Here is a 21,671-nt window from a genome sequence, read left to right as displayed (position 1 = left end):
AAAACCTTTGCAATGGCTTTGCCTAGCTTCAGTTCCTCCCTCTTCATGTACTCCTGCACCCCAGAATGTGCCATGTAACAGCATTTTGTCATTGCAGTGGGGAGGTCAACATGTTTTGAGTGGGCTAAAGAGTGTGTCTACCACCAAGTTGGTGATCTTCCAATAGCAGTTGACATTTGTCTCAGCATGTGTGTGTCCCTGGGAACAATCCATAGAGTACAGAGATCTCTGTTAAGCAGCTGCCCAGGACAAACCGGAACAAGGTTTGTCTCTGCTTCCAGTCCATTAGGGGGTGAACGATTGTCCCACTGACACTGCAGCTGTGTATTTCAAGAACAGCGTACAGTGGGAGTGAGATTCTGGCTGTGCAGGAGATCGAGATGGGGAGTGCCCCTCTCACTGTCAGCCAAGCAAAGTTTTGGTGCTGGCTTGTAATTTCTACCAACAAGGCATTCTGCCAGCTGTCTTTGGCAACCTGCTCAGGCAACCATCCCACAAGATCCATCATGTCTTTCTCCTGCCGAGACTGAAGGATGTTCTGTGCTGATCACTGCCTGATAGACTTGCAGTCAAAGTGTTTCTCTGCAGACAAGTTTCTACAAGGGCCAGGTAGTGCAGCAATGGGTCATTGTACAGCAATCAGACCAGACTCATCCTTCACAACACCAGGAATGGGTAGAACCTCAGCACTAGATTTTGAGTACTTTAATTCTACACATTACCTGATTGAGCCACACACCAAGGTGGCCATCCAAACAAGGGTTACGTTGGAAACTGGTTGCCCTCCATTCTCTGTAAATCTCTACTTGACGGACGATGGATTTCCAGATGAAATGGAAGCTGGCTCTGCTATCTGCTTCAGTGCAGGAGTGGGGTATGTGCAGAAGCACCAAAAGCACTCCACCCAGTGCCACGGAGAAGGAGTGCTGTTTCCACAGTCCTAATCGCTGTCTCACCTTGGTGACCTCCTCCAGCCACTTCATGTTGCATATCCCAGCTTCTCTGAAACAGACTCCCAGCGCCCTCATGTAGTTAGACTTCACTGTTAAGGGAACAGGGGATCAATAGGATTATTCGTCATAGAACGTGGCCTCACCCTTGCTATGGTTGGCTTTGGCTCCTGAGGACTGTTGCAGATGTGATCTATCTGTGGATAAACTGTAGGTCCATACAAAATATGGTGACGTTGTCCCTGTCCAGGGTGGCTTTGTTCTGAGTGCTCACACTCCCTGGCATCATCACCCCTCTTATGTCCTTTTCCCTCCTAGTAGGTGAGGTGCAGGACTTGATCCAACACAGCAACAAGATGGAGGGCAAGGATGTCCTCACCTGACTCTGTCATGGTTTCTCGCTTCTCACAAACGACAAGGAGACGCAGAAAACTCGTCAAGATGTTTTAAACTTTAATTTACAAATCAAAGCTGAGACAATCAGAAAGCTAGTAGCTGACTGCCCGTCGAGGCTTGTATACAGCATTTTTATAGCAATTTTCCTATCTTAGCTACATTATCATACCCAGTCGGCCTGTGATTACATATCATCAATATATCCGCTCTCGACTTTCCACTATTGATTTACTCCCCAACTTAATTATGTCCTAGTTTACATTTTAGACCATATGTCCTCTCATCCCTAACCACAGTTATTTCTTAATTAGTCTTGCATTGACATACTGCCACATATTTCATCACCTTACTCACCACCGTTTTCTTTCTGCTTGGTTTCATTCTAGTTCCCTTCATGAATTAATAGTGAACAGGTCAAAAGTCATGGCTACATAGTGAATACCTTCTATTGAGCTAGCAGTGGTTACATAGTAAATATAGAAGATACAATGTGTGCATTTGAGTAAACACTGTTGAGTAAATATTGTAATACATAGAAAATACAATGCATGCATTTGCATTTTCCAATATAATCTTCCCTTTGAGACCCACAGGGTCTTATACAGAGAGAGAGAGGACTGAGAGTCTATGCACAAAGGCTCAAATAAAGCCCCGCATTTACTCCCAAATTTGGGTTAAACTATAGTTTCCTGCGCTTAAGACTCAAAGTGTTCTCTCCCTACCTGCCTAGGCCACTGAGCCAAAAACCCGTCCCTTCGTATCTGAGACAGGGAAAAAGACTCAGAAGCCTTCACAGTCTAATCCCCACATATTTCATCTCTCTCCTGTTCATCTTGCATGTCTCGTAGACTGTACGAATACATCATCGATGCTTCTTTCTCCATAGGGCTCGACCCAACAATTTCCAGGAGCATCGGAAACCGTTTCATTGCAGCACGCACTACAAGCGACTTGAGGCATGGAAGAAAACAGCACAGAATGACCGCACAGCTTAGTAACACAATACCGATGGTTACTGTAATCTTGGTCAGCCATACTCCCCATCCTCCTAGTTTACTATTTAACCAGTCAAAGAACTGGTATCCAAACCCTGCATTTTGTTTAACTTCCTTTCTTAGATTTTTCAGTTGATTCATTGCTCTGGTAAATGATCCCTCCAGACTAGTGGTATTCGGTATAAAAGTACAGCACTGTTCCCCAAATATTACACAAACCCCTCCTTTCTCTGCCAATAGCCAGTCTAGTACCTGTCTATTTTGCTACGCCACTCTACTGGTTGCATCTAGCTGCTTCCCCAAAGCCTCTAGTGCATCATCGGTGTAGTTAACGAATCTCTGTTGATTATAATATATATAATTTATCCATTCAACATTTTTGCTAATCCCTATTATAGGTATAAATGCTTCCCAGCCCGCAGCAATCTCATTTCTTGCCTTAAGCTCGTTAGGTATACCCCTCGGCTGTCTTATACTGTTGATCCGAATCGTCAGGTCGGGCTCATATTTTCTCTTCCTCTGTTTTAGTGTCTGTTGCCTCGAGGTGTCAAACTGTATTTCAGGGGATACTACAACTTCTTGAATCAGCATAACACGCGTACATGTACCCGCCCAATTAAGGGGAAGCATGGATCTGAGACCTCCCTCCTGTCCACACAGCCACCAGGTATCTGCTAACGGGATGGTCTGGGAGTTCAGTGCACCCTCGGGCAGAGGGGTACCTGTCTGGTATCTTCGGCCTGGGGTTACATCCCAAAAATTAACACAGTTGCCGCTGAAATGCCCAACCGAGAGGTCACCAGTCCGTGTGAAGCATTCATAACTCAAATGTTCCTGCATTTTAAGCTTTCCCAAAGTGGGTGTCTGGCTTCTTTTATTTATAGCCCACAGTCTGCTGTAATTACAGTTAGAGGCAAGCTTGTTTTGATCAAACTGCGAGGAAGCCTGGTATAACATACAACAATAAGGGCACATCGGTGTGTTATCAATACATTTCTGATAACAAGGATCCATCCTGCTACAAATTCCCATGCTGCAGGTCTTGACTACACTTGGACACTGCCGCGCACATTGCCCCCTCCGCTCCTTTTGCCATTGCGTGCAGGTGGAGGAGTTATAAGGCATGGGGGCTACGTGTTGAACTGGACTTGCCCTTCAGCATAGATAACAATTCTGTCTCTTCATCATCCCTGCTGTATAATTTGCCCATTGGTACCACATGTTCTGGTACCATGGTACGGAGGTAACCGTTGTGCTCCGTTTGTGGGGTCCTAACAGTCCCATGCCACATCTGCCAAATTAATGGTCTCCAAATCTGCACAAGAGTATCTGAATGTATCATCTCGGGGGGCGGGACTGGTCGCCCCCCAAGTCGTCCCCATTATCTGAAAGAGTGCTACCATCCATAACCCCATCCTTAGGGTCTTCGGGCCTGTCCTCAGGACCAAAAATTTCCCTTATTACTTGGTCAAGTTCCTGCGGTTCAGTGTCAGCTTCTTGTTGCTCTTGTCTGTCCCCTACTGTTTGATCCTCTTCACCACTTACCTCGGGTGGCCCACCTGACTGTACCTGCGGGATTGCTCTAGTGCAGTGACTGAGATGATACCAGGTGGAGTGTCCTTCCACTGGAACTGCGGTGGGTGATGCTTTGGTCACTGTAAAGGGCCCTTTCCTTCTGGGTTTGTTTCACTTTCTTCGAAACGCTGGCACATAGACCTGATCACCTGGCTTGATTGGTCCTTCCCCTTGATCGATCTCTGGCTCTTTCTGTTTTTCCTGTGCATAAATAGACTTACGTATCATAGTTGCTGCATGTATTGTTTTAATTCCAATTCCAATTGTTCCAAACTAAGCCCTTTATATGGTCCTCTCCACTGGGGCACTGGCATGGGCCTTCCGGTTAGCATCTCATGCGGTGTTAGACACGTCATCCGATTAGTCTGCATGCGGTAACTCATTAACGCTAATGGTGGTGCATCGACCCAGTTGAGTTTAGTATCTGCACAGATTTTGTTTAGTTTGGTTTTTAAGGTCCCGTTAATTCTTTCCACCATACCCTGCGACTGAGGGTGATACACACATCCAAATCTCTGTTTTATTCTCAGTGCTTGCAGTACTAACTTGACCACTTTTTGGATGAAAGCTGAACCAGTATCTGAGCTAATTTCTGTCAGTATCCCAAACCTTGGGATCACTTTGTTTGTCAGGAATTTCACCACTTTTCCTGCCCCTTGATCTTTCGAGGGTACCGCCTCTACCATCTGCTGAATCTGTCGATTACCACCAACATGTATCTTTTCCCTCTTACTGTTTTTATCATGTCTACATAGTCAATCACTAGGTGTTTAAATGGCCCTTCAGGTACGGGTATATGACCTATTGGGGTTGTAATTCCTTTCTGAACATTATTCTGCGCGCATACCTCGCACTGTGACAATACATGGTCTACTGAAGCCTGTAAATAAGGTGACCAAAATCCATCCTTTTTTATTTTCCTTATTACTTCCCCCCTTGCACATTGATCCATCCCATGTGCTTCTGAGATCAGGATAGTCAGTAAAGGGGTGGGAGCTATCAGTAGGTCATCTTCCGTGGTCCATAGACCTTCTGGGTTCTGCTTGGCCCTGCTTCGTCTCCACAGTGTTTGTTCTGCCAGAGTTGCCTTTCCCTGTATTTCAATTAGGTCCTCTACCATAGGTTCCAGCTCTAGCATTACCTGGGGTGCGATAACAGCGGATGTACACCCAGACGCTTTCCTGGCTGCTTCATCTGCAGCTTGATTTCCCTTTGTTACTACATCGTTTCCTTTTTTATGTGCCTGGCATTTTACTATAGCCAGTGCTTTAGGTTTCATCAGTGCTTTTATTAGATCTAAAATCTGCTGACAGTGCTGTATGGGATCTCCATTGCTCTTTTTAAAACCTCTCTGTTTCCACACTGCCCCAAACAAATGACACACTCCGTAAGCATATGCTGAATCTGTATAGATATCTACTTTCTCTCCTTCCATCATTTCACACGCTGCCGTCAAAGCTCTGATTTCCGCTAGCTGGGCGGAGCACGGTTGGGGGCAAGCCTCTATTCTGATGAGCTTGAAGTCTGCCTGATCCTGTTGCACTACTGAGAACCCTGCGTGATTCCCATCGTGATCCCTGTAACAAGAGCCATCTACGAACAGGACTTTTTTATCTTCGTCCTCTGATGGTTCTGATCGTAAATCTGCTCACAATTTAGCGAACGTCATTGTTTTCCCTACACAATCATGGGGTTCTCCTTTATACCCTAAAGGGACATAATCAGCTATGTTACTGGTGGTGCATCTCTGTATAGTTATATCTGGAAATGTCAGTAGCATCTGATATGCTGCTATCCTGGTTGGTGTCAACACGAATTTCCCTCTTTCCAGTAATTCCGCTACCTTGTGGTGTGTGTACAGAATCACAGGATAGCCCATGGTTATGGATGATGCCTTTTCATATGCATAGTATAGTGCCACCAATCCCTGGTAACAAGGTGGGTACCCCTGAGCCACCTCATCCACCTTCACACTGTAGTATGCTATCGGTTGCTTTGCTTTATCTGTGCCAGTCTCCTGCATTACAGCTGCCGTGGCATAACCTTCCTGTCGGTTGGGTACGTACAGATGAAAGGCCTTCTCGTAGTCAGGCAAAGCTAATGCTGGGGCTGACTGCAATTCCTGCTTTATAGTATTGAAAGCACTTCCGCCTCCTCATTCCATTGTAGACTACTCCTCAAGCTTGCATGTCCTACTTCCTTCATTATTTTCCTTAGTGGCGTTACAATTTCAGCATATTCCCCAATCCAATCTGAACTATATCCTGTCAATCCCAGAAACATCATCATCTGCCCACTGTCTGGGGCTTGGGAGCTTTAGTTATAGCCTCAATTTGATCCGGCGCTATCGCCTTCGCTCCCTTGGACATCACTCTACCTAGGTATTCTACCTGTTGCTTGCAAAATTGCAGCTTCTTTCTAGATACTTTATGCCCTCCATGTGCCAGTCTCTCTAAAAGGGTTATGGTATCCTGTTCACACTGTCCCTCACTTTCGGAGCAAGTCAACAAATCATCCACATACTGTATCAATGTACTTTCCAACGATATGCCCTCTAGGTCCGCCTTTAACACTTGATTAAATACATGTGGTGAATGTTTAAATCCTTGCGGCATTCTAGTGTAGGTATACTGGTTGTCTCTGTATGTAAATGCAAATAGGTACTGACACTGATCTGCCAGGGGAACGCTGAAAAAAGCCGAACACAAATCAATCACTGAAAAATAGTCTGCCTCTGGTGGAACATTAGTCAAGAGCGTGTGTGGGTTGGAACTACCGCTGGCCAGTTCTCCACTACCTCATTCACCGCTCGCAAGTCATGCACCAGTCTCCATTTAGATTTATCCGCTTTAAGGACAGGTAACAGCGGGGTATTACATGGGCTGTCTATCCTTTTAAGTACTCCTGCCTCCAGTAGCCCCTGTATCGTTGGCGCTATTCCCTCTTCTGCCTCTGGTCTGAAGGGATATTATGGTCTCCTGGGTGGAACTACTCCCTTTTTCAGCTTTATTTCTAATGGACTGGCTGTTCTTATTCTCCCTACATCCGTGTCATGTTGTGACCACAGAATAGATGGTAACCTATCCAGCTGTCATCTCTCTGCTGGCCTTCCTCCTTACCCAATAATGTCAGGTGTGGTTGGGGAGTTACTTCGACCTCCTTTGTTGTTCCTGCTATATCTATATCTACCTCTATTTTAAAATAGTTGTTGTCTCCCGATACCTACACCTGTGGCATAATTTTCCTCCATACCACTACAGTTCCAGCGTGCTTTACTAAGGGTCCTAGGTCTTTAGACTGATGTCCCTCATTTACCAGCAGCGTTATGTGGGGCTCAGCTTCCGGTATCCTGTACCATTTTTCCAAGAAGGTATTCCACCTGACTTGCAGGGCTGCCCCTTGTCTCCCAATCTCCCAATTATTATAGCTTCTCCTGTTAGGTGCTGCCGGTTGCCTGCCTCCTTGTACCATCTCTCCCCTAACTCTTTGTTCTAAGTTTCGTCAAAAATCACTGTGCAATGTAACTCGGATTTGGGCGCTACAGCCTGGGGCAATACAGCCTGCATGCCCTTTTTCCATTTTTCCCAAGTTTCCCAGATCTGATCTTCTATGTCTCCTATCCAAAAGACATTAGCTTTCTTGACTTCCCGCACTAGTAATTGAGCATTTACTCTTTCCACACTCCACCCACTTCTGGTACATTCTAATTTTAATTCTAGTTTTAATAGGGCATCTCTGCCTAGCAAATTCATCGGAGTTCCTTTCGACACTAATATTGGCAAAACTATTCCTTTGCTGCCCATCCTTAATCTCACTGGAGCTGTACATTGTGTCAACTGTGTTTTTCCCAAGAACCCTACAGTCTTAATAAATTTTCCTGACATGGGAAGGTGAAGGGCATACTGCGGCTGTACGCAAATATACGTGGCTCCAGTACCTATCATCATTGGTGTCAGCTGCCCTTCTAACACAACCTGAACAATGGGTTCCTCTTCTGCCTCCCTTGTTATCACTGGGTAGTGTCCCTTCCCACCTGGGTTCTCTGGGCACCCCTAAAGTCTTGCATAGGGGTTCACGGGTCCACTCGGGCCTGCGGGGACTGGTTCTTGGCTAGACTGTGGTTCCCATCTCATTGGTTCCCGCATGGCTTACGTGGGCAGTCCCTTCTCATGTGTCCTGGCTGGTTACATCCCCAGCACAGTCTCTGTATCTCTCTTTTCCCTTGTTTCCTTACTGGCCCTTCCTGCCCATAACCTCTCTGCTCCCCTCCTTGGGATTCCCAGTCCTGTCTGTGCTGCTGTTTAATTTTATCCTGTCCCTGATAGGGCATTTGCGGAAAAGCTCCCCCAAAGACGTTTATTATTGGCATGGGGTTTTCTGGGTTCTGTCTTACAGCACCACCGGTCCCTCCATATAATGGCATTTCATTCATTTCAACGGCTGTGCTCAAATCCTTCACTGCTGGCAGCAACTTCTTGCCTTTTCCTTTTTCCTTCTTTTTAAGTTCTTCAAGCTGCATTTGTATCAGCTTTCTTTGCACTTCTTGCTGCTCAGTCAACTTTCATTTATCTTTTCAATATTTCTCGACCGCATGGACCACGTGATCCCTGAATTCCTGTGGGGTCATTGACATCAGTCCAACCACTTCCTCAAGTTTAGACTTAACCTGGGGAGGCATCGCATCCAAAACAGTATTTCGGAACATCACGGTCATAAATGGGTTGCCTTCCACCTCTTGTTCAGTTTCCAGTCTCCACCTTTTCAACTGATTTTCTATGTAGGCCGCTAGATTTTCAATGTCTCCCAGTGGATCCCCTTTCATGGCTTTGGGGTCCATTTTGGGTGGATAGAGCTCCCTGAGGGCCCCCCATACCCTCTGCTTCACTGTTTCAAATCTGGCCCCGTCAATCAGTGTGCTGTCCGCATTCTGTATGCCAGCCGCTTCCATCAGCTCTTGTAGTTTGGAGGTTCCCATCAGCCTTATCAGCAGCGCCTTCAAATCTCCCATAGCCAACATTCGTCCCGTGGTTTCTTCCTCAAAGGCCCTAATCCACTTCCCTGCATCCTCATATAGGCTGGGCAGGGTGTTTTTCAGCCCTTCCAGGTCCTGGGATCCCCAAGGAATATGCTGTACTTGTCCCAATCCTTATACTAACAATGGCATCATTCTCCCTTTCCTTTCCCACATCTCCTGACTTTCCTCCTCGCCTAACTCCCCATCTGTTTCTGAGCACGTTTTCACTGACTGCCACATGATTCTTTCCGGGTTTTCCTTTCTCCCTTGGCCTCCTCAGTGGAGTTCTTCCTTTCTGCCTTGAGCTAGCATTTGCTTTGGCCCATGAGAAATCCTCAAACTCTCGTTGGAAATTCATTCTCTGCTGTAATTTCCTAATCTCTTCCTCTGTTTCTAATATCTGCCTTTTCACTCTCTCTTTTTCCCCTGCAAGGCACCCTCTCTTTCGCTACTTAACTCTTGCTCTCCCAACAAGTTACCTTCTGCTCTGGCCTGTTCAGTTCCGTGCCCATATAACAAAGATTTCTCTTCATCCCTTTTCGTTTTTAATTCCTGTAACCCTTTGATCTCTTCTTCTATTTCCCTTTTCTCCTGTTCTATCTTTGCCCTGTCTTCTTCGATTACCTTCCGTAGTTCCTCTTGCTCTTTTTCGTGATTCTTTCTTTCCTCCTCGGTATCCCAGACTTTAATTTCTCCATTTAGATCCACTCTTCCTGTTATCATCGGACACTACTTAAGGGTTTTTCTCTCGTAATAGGGAGGAGGTTTTTCTACGTCTTTCAGGTCTGGGTATAGAGCCGAAGCCGGCTCCCTGTTATGCTTTTCCTTTTCCTTTATCAGACTGCTCGTTTCGTTCCTCAGTGTCTTTTTTACTTACTATTAATATACTTCCCGTCTTTCTTAACCTTTGTCCCTCCATCCTAAAGAGTTTTAACACTTCCATTTCTTGTTCCTTTTTTTTCTCTCTTTTCTTAGATTTATCTTTGGGTTTGTGATTTTTAATTAGCCCTTCCATTTCCTCACATAAGCTTACATCAAACGTTCCTTCTCTTGGCCATTTCGTGACCAGTTTTTTTAGTTCTTTTTTCCCCATTTTTCTGAAATTTCTGCGATCTTACCTTGACACACCGGGAATTTTCAGCTCAATATTTCTACTGCTGTTCCTTTCTCTGTCATGTTGTTCTCTTTTTCCTTTTTCTATTATGGTATTTTTAGAATCTCACGACTTGCCTATTTAATAATACTATTTCTCTAACTCTATTTCTATGCCTAGCCTTATGGTTTATCTCACCAGCGTCTGAATTATCTATTAAACTATCTTTATCTCTTATTACGTTCTGCCCGTGCAGACCCCTACTTAGGGCGGTTTCCACAGAACCTCTTCCTTTTACACCTCGCCTATGCAGACCCTTACACTTCTTAAGGCGGTATTCACGAAGATTTTTAATTCTCCTTCCCTGCCTGTTCAGACCTTTGTTTCGTGCGAAGCGGTATCCACAGGGACTTACCAACACCACACGGATTTTTCTTACTTGACTTATTATTACTTTATTTGTACTTACCCCCACTGCCGTGCTCTTGATTAATCCTCTGGGCCTCCTTTTATCCCCAATTCTGCCAGATTCTTTGGATCGGAGAGACCCTTCCGCAGTTGCTTCACACTTCTGAGTCCCCCAGACCCCCCAAAACCAACAGAATTCTTAGTCTGAATTATCGCAAAAAGCACTTACCTTTTTTCTTTGGGTGCACCCTTAATTCTGTTAGCCCCGTGAGGGTCCCCGAGGGACCGGGAAGCGTCCCAATCTGCCGCTCCCTTCCTCGTGGGTCTCTAACCGATCCTGTTCGTGACGCCAATTTTGTCGTGGTTTCTCGTTTCTCACAAACGACAAGGAGACGCAGAAAACTCGTCAAGACGTTTTAAACTTTATTTTGCAAACCAAAGCTGAGACAATCAGAAAGCTAGTAGCTGACTGCCCGTCGAGGCTTGTATACAGCATTTTTTATAGCGATTTTCCTATCTTCGCTACATTATCATATCCAGTTGGCCTGTGATTACATATCATCAATATATCCGCTCTCGACTTTCCACTATTGTTTTACTCCCCAACTTAATTATGTCCTAGTTTACATTTTAGACCATATGTCCTCTCATCCCTAACCACAGTTATTTCTTAATTAGTCTTGGGTTGACATACTGCCCCATATTTCATCACCTTACTCACCACCGTTATCTTTCTACTTGGTTTCATTCTAGTTCTCTTCATGAATTAATAGTGAACAGGTCAAAAGTCATGGCTACATAGTGAATACCTTCTATTGAGCTAGCAGTGGTTACATAGTAAATATAGAAAATACAATGTGTGGATTTGAGTAAATACTGTTGAGTAAATATTGTAATACATAGAAAATACAATGAATGCATTTGCATTTTCCAATAACTCCAGATCTGAGTGAAGCGGGACAGGGGCTTTCTACTTACTACCTGTTCATTTGGACTGCACTTCTTCTGTCTGTGTGGAGCTATTGAATCCAATTCCTCATTCACTCCCTTGCTGGAAATCATGTCCATCATGTATGTGTGTGAATTTCTTCCAAGGGCTTTTTCCTGGCCCAAGCAAGAGTTCACCCCCTGCCCCACATGGAGGTGATGGTATCACAGATTTTCCTACCAGTTAGGGTGCAGGTTTGGTCTGGGTGGATCACCTGCCCAGACTTGATCCAGTTGGCGATAATGTTGGGCAGGATCCTGAGATCCGCAATCAAAGTGTGCGTACCTGTTTGAGAGTGGGGAAATGTGTGAGCACGCACGTGTGTTTTTGTGTGTTTGTGTGTGTGAGCAGAGCCCAAGATGAACCTCAAATAAATTAGTCTTGCCTTAGCTTAACTTTGAAGGTTCATTTTACTATCAAAGTATGCATGTACAATGCAACTCTGATATTTGTCTTCTCCAGTTAGCCATTAAGTACAGGAAGACCATGGGTGTTGATGTTTCTCCCTCCATACAGCACAACAAAAGAAACAAAACTCAGACCCCAAACCGGAAGCAAAAACAGCCGCAATAACAATCCCCGACCCCTTACTCACAGAAAAGAACAGCAAGGAGCAACAAACCCCAACCCCCCCAACACACAAACAGTTAATAGGTCACCTACCTGCCAATTATCGACAAGAAAGAAAACACTGAAAAACGGAAGGAAACCAATATAAAGTCCAGTCTAAAAACCTCAAATCTCGGAATATGGGAAATGTCGTTTCTTCTGTATACGAGGAGAGCAGCCGCACAATCTCAGTCCTTCCATAAAGAATGGCCGCCGACCCGGGTCCAAATGCGGCCAATCAGGATCGATCGCACCGATCCAGCTGCTGACCGTCTCTGTTGGGAGCCATCACTGACCCCCTGCACATTCCTCTCGATGCTTCAATTTTCCTCGCCACTTCGAGATGGAATCATTCATGACCCCGCACCACATCCCTGGTCTTTTCCACAAGTCAGCTTGTGTTCTGGTCCTTTTCGACTCTCTCCCACCCCCAGCGCGCCACCTGTCTCTGATCTGCATGAGACAGGTTTCCGAACACAGCACAGTGCTGGATCCTCTGATTGAGATTCAAACTGTACAACACAGGCTCCAACAGTTTCTGTAACACAAACAAGGCAAAAACAGCAAGCAGAAGGCATAGAAAACTTGTAAGATTTGTTTATCTGTAAGGTGTCCCCTGAGGAGTCGTTGTTCACTGGTGCCATCTTGACCAGAAGAACTTTGTCAGCTTCCTGCATTTGCTAATTTATTTCTGCTCTCTCCTTCTGGCTGCAATTGGAACACAACAAGAGTACACCGGTGACAGGACTCAAAATAGAAATGAAAATGCCTGAAGTAATGAAGTTGTTGAATGTATCAACTGGTGATATTACTGTGGTGGCAGGTTGATTCACAGCACAGGCTGGAAGCCATTGCTCTCAAGAGTAAATCAGGAGGATTAAAGATGGGTTTACAGGATTCATTCAGTCAACACTCACAGAACTTAAAGCCAAAACAATGCTTGATGGCAGCTCACACACAAACTGCTCCAATGGACAACACTATAATAATGCATAGAGGCCCTCTATTCTGCTGTTGAATGCATGGAACTTATTCAGGACAAACACCAAGACTGAAATTGAGGGCGAGAGTAAAACGGTGACTGCTCAGAGGCAGTGAAATAAGAATACAAGAAGTTTAGGGTCGCTGCTTGTGCCACGTGACAGTGAGGATAGGAATAGAATGAGGTGGCAGATAAATACATGGCTGAAGAACTGGGGCAGGGGGCAGGGATTCACATTTCTGAGTAATTGGGCCCTCTTCTGGGGCAGGTGGGACCTGTACAAAAGGGACGGGTTGCACTTGAACCAGATGGGGAACCAATATTCTTGTGGGCAGGTTTACTAGAGCTATTCAAAGTGCTTTAAGCTAATATGGCAGGGGGATGGGAACCAGTACAACAGAGCTGAGGATAAGCCAGATGATGGATGTAATGTGAATGTAAGGAAGGACAAGCCAATGATTGGGCACAAATGCAGACAGAGCAAAGGGTTAAATTGTACCACAGAAACAAAATTCAAAAGGGCAAAGAATGCAGGATTGAAGGTGCTGCATCTAAATGCACAGAGTATTCAGAATAAGGTGGACGAACTCATGGTGCAATTATAGATTAGTCAGTATGACATTGTGGCATCACTGAGTCATGGCTGAAAGAAGGCCATAGTTGCAAGCTTAACGTCAAAGAATATACTTTCTATTGAAAGGACAAGCTGCAAGGCATAGGCGGTGGTGTGGCTCTGTTGGTAAGAGATGGAAATGCATCTTTAGAAAGAGGTGACGGAGTGTCAGAGAATGTTGAATCATTGTGGGTGGAGTTAAACTGCAAGGTGTGAAAAAAACCAGAATGGGAATCATAAAAAGGCCTCCAAATAGTAGCCAAGATGTGGGGTTGAGATTGCAAGGGAGCTGGAAAAAGCATATAATGTAATGACACTATTGCAACGGGGACTTCAATACACAAGGGGACTGGGATTGGATCACAGGAGAGGGAATTTGTTGAATGCCTACAAGATGGCTTTTTAAGGCAGCTTATACTTGAGTTATGCTCAGGAAAAGGCTAGCTTAGATTGGTGTTGTGTAATAACCCAGATCTTATTAGGGAGCATAATGTAAAGGAACCCTTGGGAGACAGTGATCATAATACGATTGCAGTATGAATTCAAGTTGAGGATGAAACACAAGTCACATGTGTCAGAATCAGAATCAGGTTTATTATCACCGGCATGTGAAATTTGTTAACATAGCAGCAGTTCAATGCAATACATAATCTAGCAGAGAGAAAATAATAATAAACAAACAAGTAAATCAATTACATAAATTGAATAGATTAAAAAACATGCAAAAACAGAAATACTGTTTATTAAAATAAAGTGAGGTAGTGTCCAAGGATACAAAGTCCATTTAGGAATCAAATGGCAGAGGGGAAGAAGCTGTTCCTGAATCGCTGAGTGTGTGCCTTCAGGCTTCTGTACCTCCTACCTGATGATAACGATGAGAAAATCGCATGCCCTGGGTGCTGGAGGTCCTTAATAATGGACACTGCTTTTCTGAGACACCGCTCCCTGAAGATGTCCTGGGTACTTTGTGGGCTAACACCCAAGATGGAGCTGACTAGATTTACAACCTTTTGCAGCTTCTTTCGGGCCTGTGCAGTAGCCCCTCCATACCAGACAGTGATGCACCCTTTCAGAATGCTCTCTACGGAACAACTATAGAAGTTTTAGAGTGTATTTGTTTTAATGCCAAATCTCTTCAAACTCCTAATAAAGTATAGCTGCTGTCTTGCCTTCTGTATAACTACATCGATATGTTGGGAACAGGTTAGATCCTCAGAGATCTTGACACCCAGAAACTTGAAACTGCTCACTCTCTCCACGCCTGATCCCTTTATGAGGATTGGTATGTGTTCCTTCATCTTATCCTTTCTTAAGTCCACAATCAGCTCTTTCGTCTTACTGACGTTGAGTGCCAGGTTGTTGCTGCGACACCACTCCACTAGTTGGCATATCTCACTCCTGTACACCCTCTTGTCACCACCTGAGATTCTACCAACAATGGTTGTATCATCAGCAAGTTTATAGATGGTATTTGAGCTTTGTCTAGCCACAGTCATGCACATATAGAGAGTAGAGCAGTGGGCTAAGCACACACCCGAGGTGCACCAGTGTTGATCATCAATGAGGAGGACATGTTATCACCAATCCGCACAGATTGTGGTCTTCCCGTTAGGATTTAGAAGATCTGATTGCAGACGGAAGTGCAGAGGGAGGTACAGAGGCCCAGGTTCTGCAACTTCTCAATCAGGATTGTGAGAATGATGCTATTAAATGCCAAGTATAGTGGATGAACAGCACCCTGATGTAGTTGTTTGTGTTGTCCGGGTGGTCTAAAGTCGTGTGGAGAACCATTGAGATTGCATCTGCCATTGACCTATTGTGGTGATAGGCAAATTGCAGTGGGTCCAGGTCCTTGCTGAGGCAGGAGTTCAGTCTAGACACGACCAACCTCTCAAAGCATTTCATCATTGTCGATGTGAGTGCTACCAGGCAATAGTCATTCAGGCAGCCCACGTTATTCTTCTTAGGCACTGGTATAATTCACTGGGTGACTGTCAGGAGAGGGAAGGAAAATGCCCAGATAGTGGAGAGCACCCCTGTGGCTGTCCCCCTCAGCAACAAATATCTTGTTCTGGATGCTGTTGAGGGGGATGACCTGACAGGGGATGCCCACGGTGACCAGGTCTCTAGCACTGAGCTTGGCGCTGTTGTGTAGTAGGGAAGGAGGGAGAAGAGGAATGCGGTAGTCATAGGGGATTCCATAGTCAGGGGAACAGACAGGAGATTCTGTGAGCCTGATAGAGATACCCGCTTTGTGTGTTGCCTCCCAGGTGTCAGGGTACGGGATGTCTTGGATCAGGTCCAGAATATTTTGAAGGGAGAGGGCGAGCAGCCAGTTGTCTTGGTACATGTTGGTACCAATGACATAGATAGGAGAAGGGAGGAGGTCCTGAAGAGAGATTACCAGGAGTTAGGAAGGAAGCTGAGAAGCAGAACCTCCAGGGTAGTAATCTCGGGATTGCTGCCTGTGCTACGTGCTAGCGAGGGCAAGAATAGTAGGATCAGGCAGATGAATGCGTGGCTGAGAGCCTAGTGCAGGGGGCAGGGCTTCAGATTCTTGGATCATTGGGATCTCTTCTGGGGAAGTATGACCTGTTCAAAATGGACAGGTTATACCTGAACTCGAAGGGGACCAATATCCTGGCGGGAAAGTTTAATAGAGCTGTTAGGGAGGGTTTAAACTAATTTGGCAGGGAGATGAGAACCGGAATGATAGAGCGGAGGAAGGAGAAAACAGAAATAAGTCTAAGATAGTGAGCAGTAAAGATGTCAGGAAAGACAGGCAGGTGATGGGGCAAATTTTCAGCCATTGGGATGAGCTGCAGTGCAATAAAGTTGCAGTGCAATCAAAGCAAAAAGTACCAAATACTGGTCTTAAGGTGTTATACTTAAATGCACGCAGCATAAGGAATAAGGTGGATGATCTTGTCATACAGCTACAGATTGGCAGGTATGATATTGTGGCCATTACTGAGACGTGGCTAAAGGATGCATGTCTCTGGTAGCTGAATGTCCGAGTATACACGGTGTATCGGAAGGATAGGAAGGTAGGCAGAGGTAGTGGTGTGGCTTTATTGGTAAGAAATGATATCAAATCATTAGAAAGAGGTGACATAGGATCGGAAGGTGCAGAATCTTTATGGGTTGAGCTAAGAAATCGCAGGGGTAAAAGGACCCTGATGGCAGTTATATACAGGCCTCCAAACAGCTGCAGTGATGTGGACTACTATTACAGCAGGAAATAGAAAAGGCTTGTCAGAAGGGCAGTGTTATGATAATTGTGGGGGATTTTAACATGCGAGTGGATTGGGAAAATCAGGTCGGCACTGGATCTCAAGAGAGAGAATTTGTAGAATGTCTGCGAGATGGCTTATTCGAACAGCTTGTTGTTGAGCCCACTAGGGGATTGGCTGTACTGGATTGGGTATTGTGTAATGAACCAGAGATGATTAGAGAGATTGAGGTGAAGGAACCCTTAGCAGGCAGTGATCATAACATGATTGAGTTCACTGTGAAATTTGAAAAAGAGAAGCCGAAATCTGATCTGTCGGTGTTTCAGTGGAGTAAAGGAAACTACAGTGGCATGAGAGAGGAACTGGCCAAAATTGACTGGAAAGGGACACTGGTGGGAAAGACGGCAGGGCAGCAGTGGCTGGAGTTTATGCGAAAAGTGAGGAAGATGCAAGGCAGATATATTCCAAAAAAGAAGAAATTTTCGAATGGAAAAAGGATGCAACCGTGGCTGACAATAGAAGTCAAAGCCAAAGTTAAAGCAAAGGAGAGGGCATACAAGAAAGCAAAAATTAGTGGGAAGACAGAGGATTGGGAAGTTTTTAAAAGCTTACAAAAGGAAACTAAGAAGGTCATTAAGAGGGAAAAGATGAACTATGAAAGGAAGCTGGCAAATAATATCAAAGAGGATACTAAAAGCTTTTTCAAGTATATAAAGAGTAAAAGACAGGTGAGAGTAAATACAGGACCGATAGAAAATGATGCTGGAGAAATCGTAATGGGAGATAAGGAGATGGCGGAGGAACAGAACAAGTATTTTGCATCAGTCTTCACTGAGGAAGGCATCAGCAGTATACCGGACACTCAAGGGTGGCAGGGAAGAGAAGTGTGTGCAGTCACAATTACGACAGAGAAAGTACTCAGGAAGCTGAATAGGCTAAAGGTAGATAAATCTCCTGGACCAGATGGAATGCACCCTCGTGTTCTGAAGGAAGTAGCTGTGGAGATTGTGGAGGCATTAGCAATGATCTCTCAAAAGTCGATAGATTCTGGCATGGTTCTGGATCACTGGAAGATTGCAAATATCGCTCCACTATTTAAGAAGGGGGCAAGGAAGCAAAAAGGAAATTATAAACCTGTTAGCTTGACATCGGTGGTTATGAAGTTGTTAGAGTCGATTGTCAAGGATGAGGTTACGGAGTACCTGGAGGCATAAGACAAGATAGGCAAAACTCAGCATGGTTTCCTTAAAGGAAAATCCTGCCTGACAAACCTATTACAATTTTTTGAGGAAATTACAAGTAGGCTAGACAAGGGAGATGCAGTAGATGTTGTATATTTGGATTTTCAGAAGGCCTTTGACAAGGTGCCACACATGAGGCTGCTTAACAAGCTAAGACCCCATGGAATTACGAGAAAGTTACATATGTGGATAGAGCGTTGGCTGATTGGCAGGAAACAGAGTGGGAATAAAGGGATGCTATTCTAGTAGGCTGCCGGTTACCAGTGGTGTTCCACAGGGGTCTGTGTTGGGGCCGCTTCTTTTTACATTGTACATCAATGATTTGGATTATGGAATAGATGGCTTTGTGGTTAAGTTTGCTGATGATACGAAGATAGGCAGAGGGGCCGGTAGTGCTGAGGAAACAGAGAGTCTGCAGAGAGACTTGGATAGATTGGAAGAATGGGCAAAGAAGTGGCAAATGAAGTACAATGTTGGAAAGTGTATGGTTATGCACTTTGGCAGAAGAAATAAATGGGCGGTCTATTATTTAAATGGGGAGAGAATTCAAAGTTCTGAGATGCGACGGGACTTGGGAGTCCTTGTGCAGGATACCCTTAATGTTAACCTCCAGGTTGAGTCAGTAGTGAAGAAGGCGAATGCAATGTTGGCATTCATTTCTAGAGGAATAGAGTATAGAGGCAGGGATGTGATGTTGAGGCTCTATAAGGTGCTGGTAAGACCTCACTTGGAGTACTGTGGGCAGTTTTGGTCTCCTTATTTAAGAAAGGATGTGCTGACGTTGGAGAGGGTACAGATAAGATTCACTAGAATGATTCTGGGAGTGAGAGGGTTAACATATGAGGAACGTTTGTCCACTCTTGGACTGTATTCCTTGGAGTTTAGAAGAATGAGGGGGGACCTCATAGAAACATTTCGTATGTTGAAAGACATGGACAGAGTGGATGTGGCAAAGTTGTTTCTCATGATGTAGGAGTCTAGTACGAGAGGGCATGACTGATTGAAGGGCGCCCATTCAGAACAGAGATGCGAAGAAATTTTTTTAACCAGAGGGTGGTGAATCTATGGAATTTGTTACCACGGGCGGCAGTGGAGGCCAAGTCATTGGGTGTATTTAAAGCAGAGATTGATAGGTATCTGAGTAGCCAGGGCATCAAAGGTTATGGTGAGAAGGCGGGGGAATGGGACTAAATGGGAGAATGGATCAGCTCATGATAAAATGGTGGAGCAGACTCGATGGGCCGAATGGCTGACTTCTGCTCCTTTGTCTTATGGTCTTATAATTGTTGCCTTTTTGAAGCAAATGGGAACTTCCGCCCGTTGCAGTAAGAGGTTGAAAATGTCCTTGAATACTCCCGCTAGTTGGTTAGCAGAGGTTTTCAGAGCCTTACCAGGTACTCCATCTGGACCTTCCGCCTTGTGAGGGTTCACCCTCTTTAAAGACAGTCTAACATCAGCCTCCAATATAGAGTTCAGAGGGTCAGGTGCAGCAGGGATCTTCACAGCTGTAGTTGTGTTCTCCCTTTCAAAGCAGGCATAGAAGGTGTTCAGTTCATCTGGTAGTGAAGCATCACTGACATTCATGCTATTGGGTTTTGCTTTGTAGGAAGTAACTTCTTGCAAACCCTGCCAGAGTTGCTGTGCATCTGATGTCAACTCCAACCTCATTCAAAATTGTCTCTTTGCCCTTGAAATAGCCCTCCGCAAATCATACCCGGTTTTCTGGTACAAGCCTGAGTTGCCAGACTTGAATGCCACAGATCCAGCCTTCGGCAGATGATGTACCTCCTGGTTCATCCACGACTTTTGATTTGGGAAGGTACAGCAAGTCTTTGTGGGCACACACTCATCTACACAGGTTTTAATGAAGTTGATAACAACCGCAGCATACTCATCCAGGTTCAAAAACAAATCCCTGAATACAGTCCAGTCCACCGATTCAAAGCAGTCCTGTAGGTGCTCCCGTGCTTCCCTTGTCCATACCATCATGGTCCTCACTGCTGGTGCTGCAGACTTCAGTATCTGCCTATACTCAAGGAGTAGAGGTACAGCCAGGTGATCTGACTTCCCGAAGTGAAGGCGTGGAATAACACGGTATGCACTCTTGATGGTGGTGTAACAATGGTCCAGTGTGTTGTTTCCTCTGGTATTGCAAGTGATCTGTGATAGTAGTTGCTTAGCGATTTTTTTCAGACTGGCCTGGTTAAAATCTCCTAAAACGATGGGGAAGGTGTTAGGGCGCACTGTTTCATGCATGTTGATCCCATTACTCAGATCATCTAGAGCCTGCTTGACATTGGCCTGAGGTGGAATGTAAACTGCTACCAAAATGACCCCAGAGAGCTCCCGTGGTCGGTAAAAAGGACGGCACTTTACTGCTAGATATTCCAGGTCTGGTGAGCAGGATTGGGACAGCACTGATATAAATTTGTGCACCAAGAAGAGTTGATCATGAGGCATACTCCTCCACCTCTGCTTTTCAGAGATCTATGCTGACGGTGTATAGTAAACCCGTCGATCTTGATCGCTGCATCCGGTACGGAAGGGGTTAACCAGGATTCTGTAAAACAAAGGACACACGCTGTCCTAATGTCCCTCTGGTTCAGCACCCTGGCTCTGAGTTCATCGATTTTATTCACCAGAGACTGCACGTTCGCCAGCAAGATAGTCGATATAGGGAGTTTAAAACCCTGTTTCCTAAAACGCACGTAATCCTGATCTATACCCACGCTTCCTCCAAGGCTTTCTCCATGGGCACTTCTTAACACAATCGCTGTTGTTTCCGTCGGTTCTAAGCAGTGATAGTTCATTTAAACGCATTAAGACATCTTTGTTGACTGTACTGACCTTGGAAGCAGTTGTGCTTTTTAGCTGTATAAGGCTGAAACAGGAATATTTAATCGTATCCTTTGAGAGTACTGCTGCTACTCGAGTCGCACCTAGGTGTCCAATGGAATAAAGGGAATTACAGAGGCATGAGAGAGGAGCTTGCCCAGGTGGATTGGAGGAATATACAGGCGGGGTGACGGCAGAGTAGCGATGGCTGAAGGTTCAGGGAATAGTTCACAAAGCACAGGATAGATATGAACCACATAGTTCTCACATGGCAGGGGTAGACAACCATGACTGACAAGGGAAGTTAAAGACTGCATAAAGGCCAAAGAAGGAGCACACAAGGTAGCAAAAGTGAGTGGGAAGTTAGATGATTGAGAAGTGTTTAAAATTCAACAACAGGCAACTCAAAAGCTACAAGGGAAAAGATAAAAGATGAGGACAAACTAGCCAATAATATAAAGGGTACTAAAAGTTTTTCAGTTAAAAAAGAATAAAGGGAGACGAGAGCTGAAATTGGACCACTGGAAAATGATGCTGGTGAGTTAGTAAGGTGGGTGGGGGAGGAGAGCAAAGAAATGGCAGATGAACTTAATGGGTACTTTGCATCTGCCTTCACTGTGAAAGACTAACTGTGTGCCAGAGGTCCGTGAGTGTCAGGGATCTAGAGTAAGTGCCATTGCTATTACAAAGGAAAAAGTGCAAGGCAAACTCAAAGGTCTCAAGGTGGACTACATCCCAG

The 21,671-nt window shown here is 45.0% G+C and overlaps 1 long non-coding RNA gene across 1 annotated transcript; it reads right to left on the bottom strand.

Annotated features, from left to right (window-relative positions):
• Positions 1 to 1,391: 1,391 nt before the first annotated feature.
• LOC134353801 (uncharacterized) lies at positions 1,392 to 10,744 on the bottom strand. Its single transcript, XR_010019686.1, has 3 exons — positions 10,661 to 10,744; positions 3,887 to 4,117; positions 1,392 to 2,296 (listed from the first exon to the last, which is right to left on the bottom strand). It is a non-coding gene; the product is annotated as an uncharacterized LOC134353801 (long non-coding RNA).
• Between the last annotated feature and the right edge of the window lie 10,927 nt (positions 10,745 to 21,671).

The sequence above is a fragment of the Mobula hypostoma genome, chromosome 11 (assembly GCF_963921235.1).
Source record: "Mobula hypostoma chromosome 11, sMobHyp1.1, whole genome shotgun sequence".
Classification (NCBI taxonomy): domain Eukaryota; kingdom Metazoa; phylum Chordata; class Chondrichthyes; order Myliobatiformes; family Myliobatidae; genus Mobula; species Mobula hypostoma.
The sequence above is the reverse complement of the archived record's forward strand: the minus strand, read 5'-3'. Positions and strand labels throughout refer to the sequence as shown.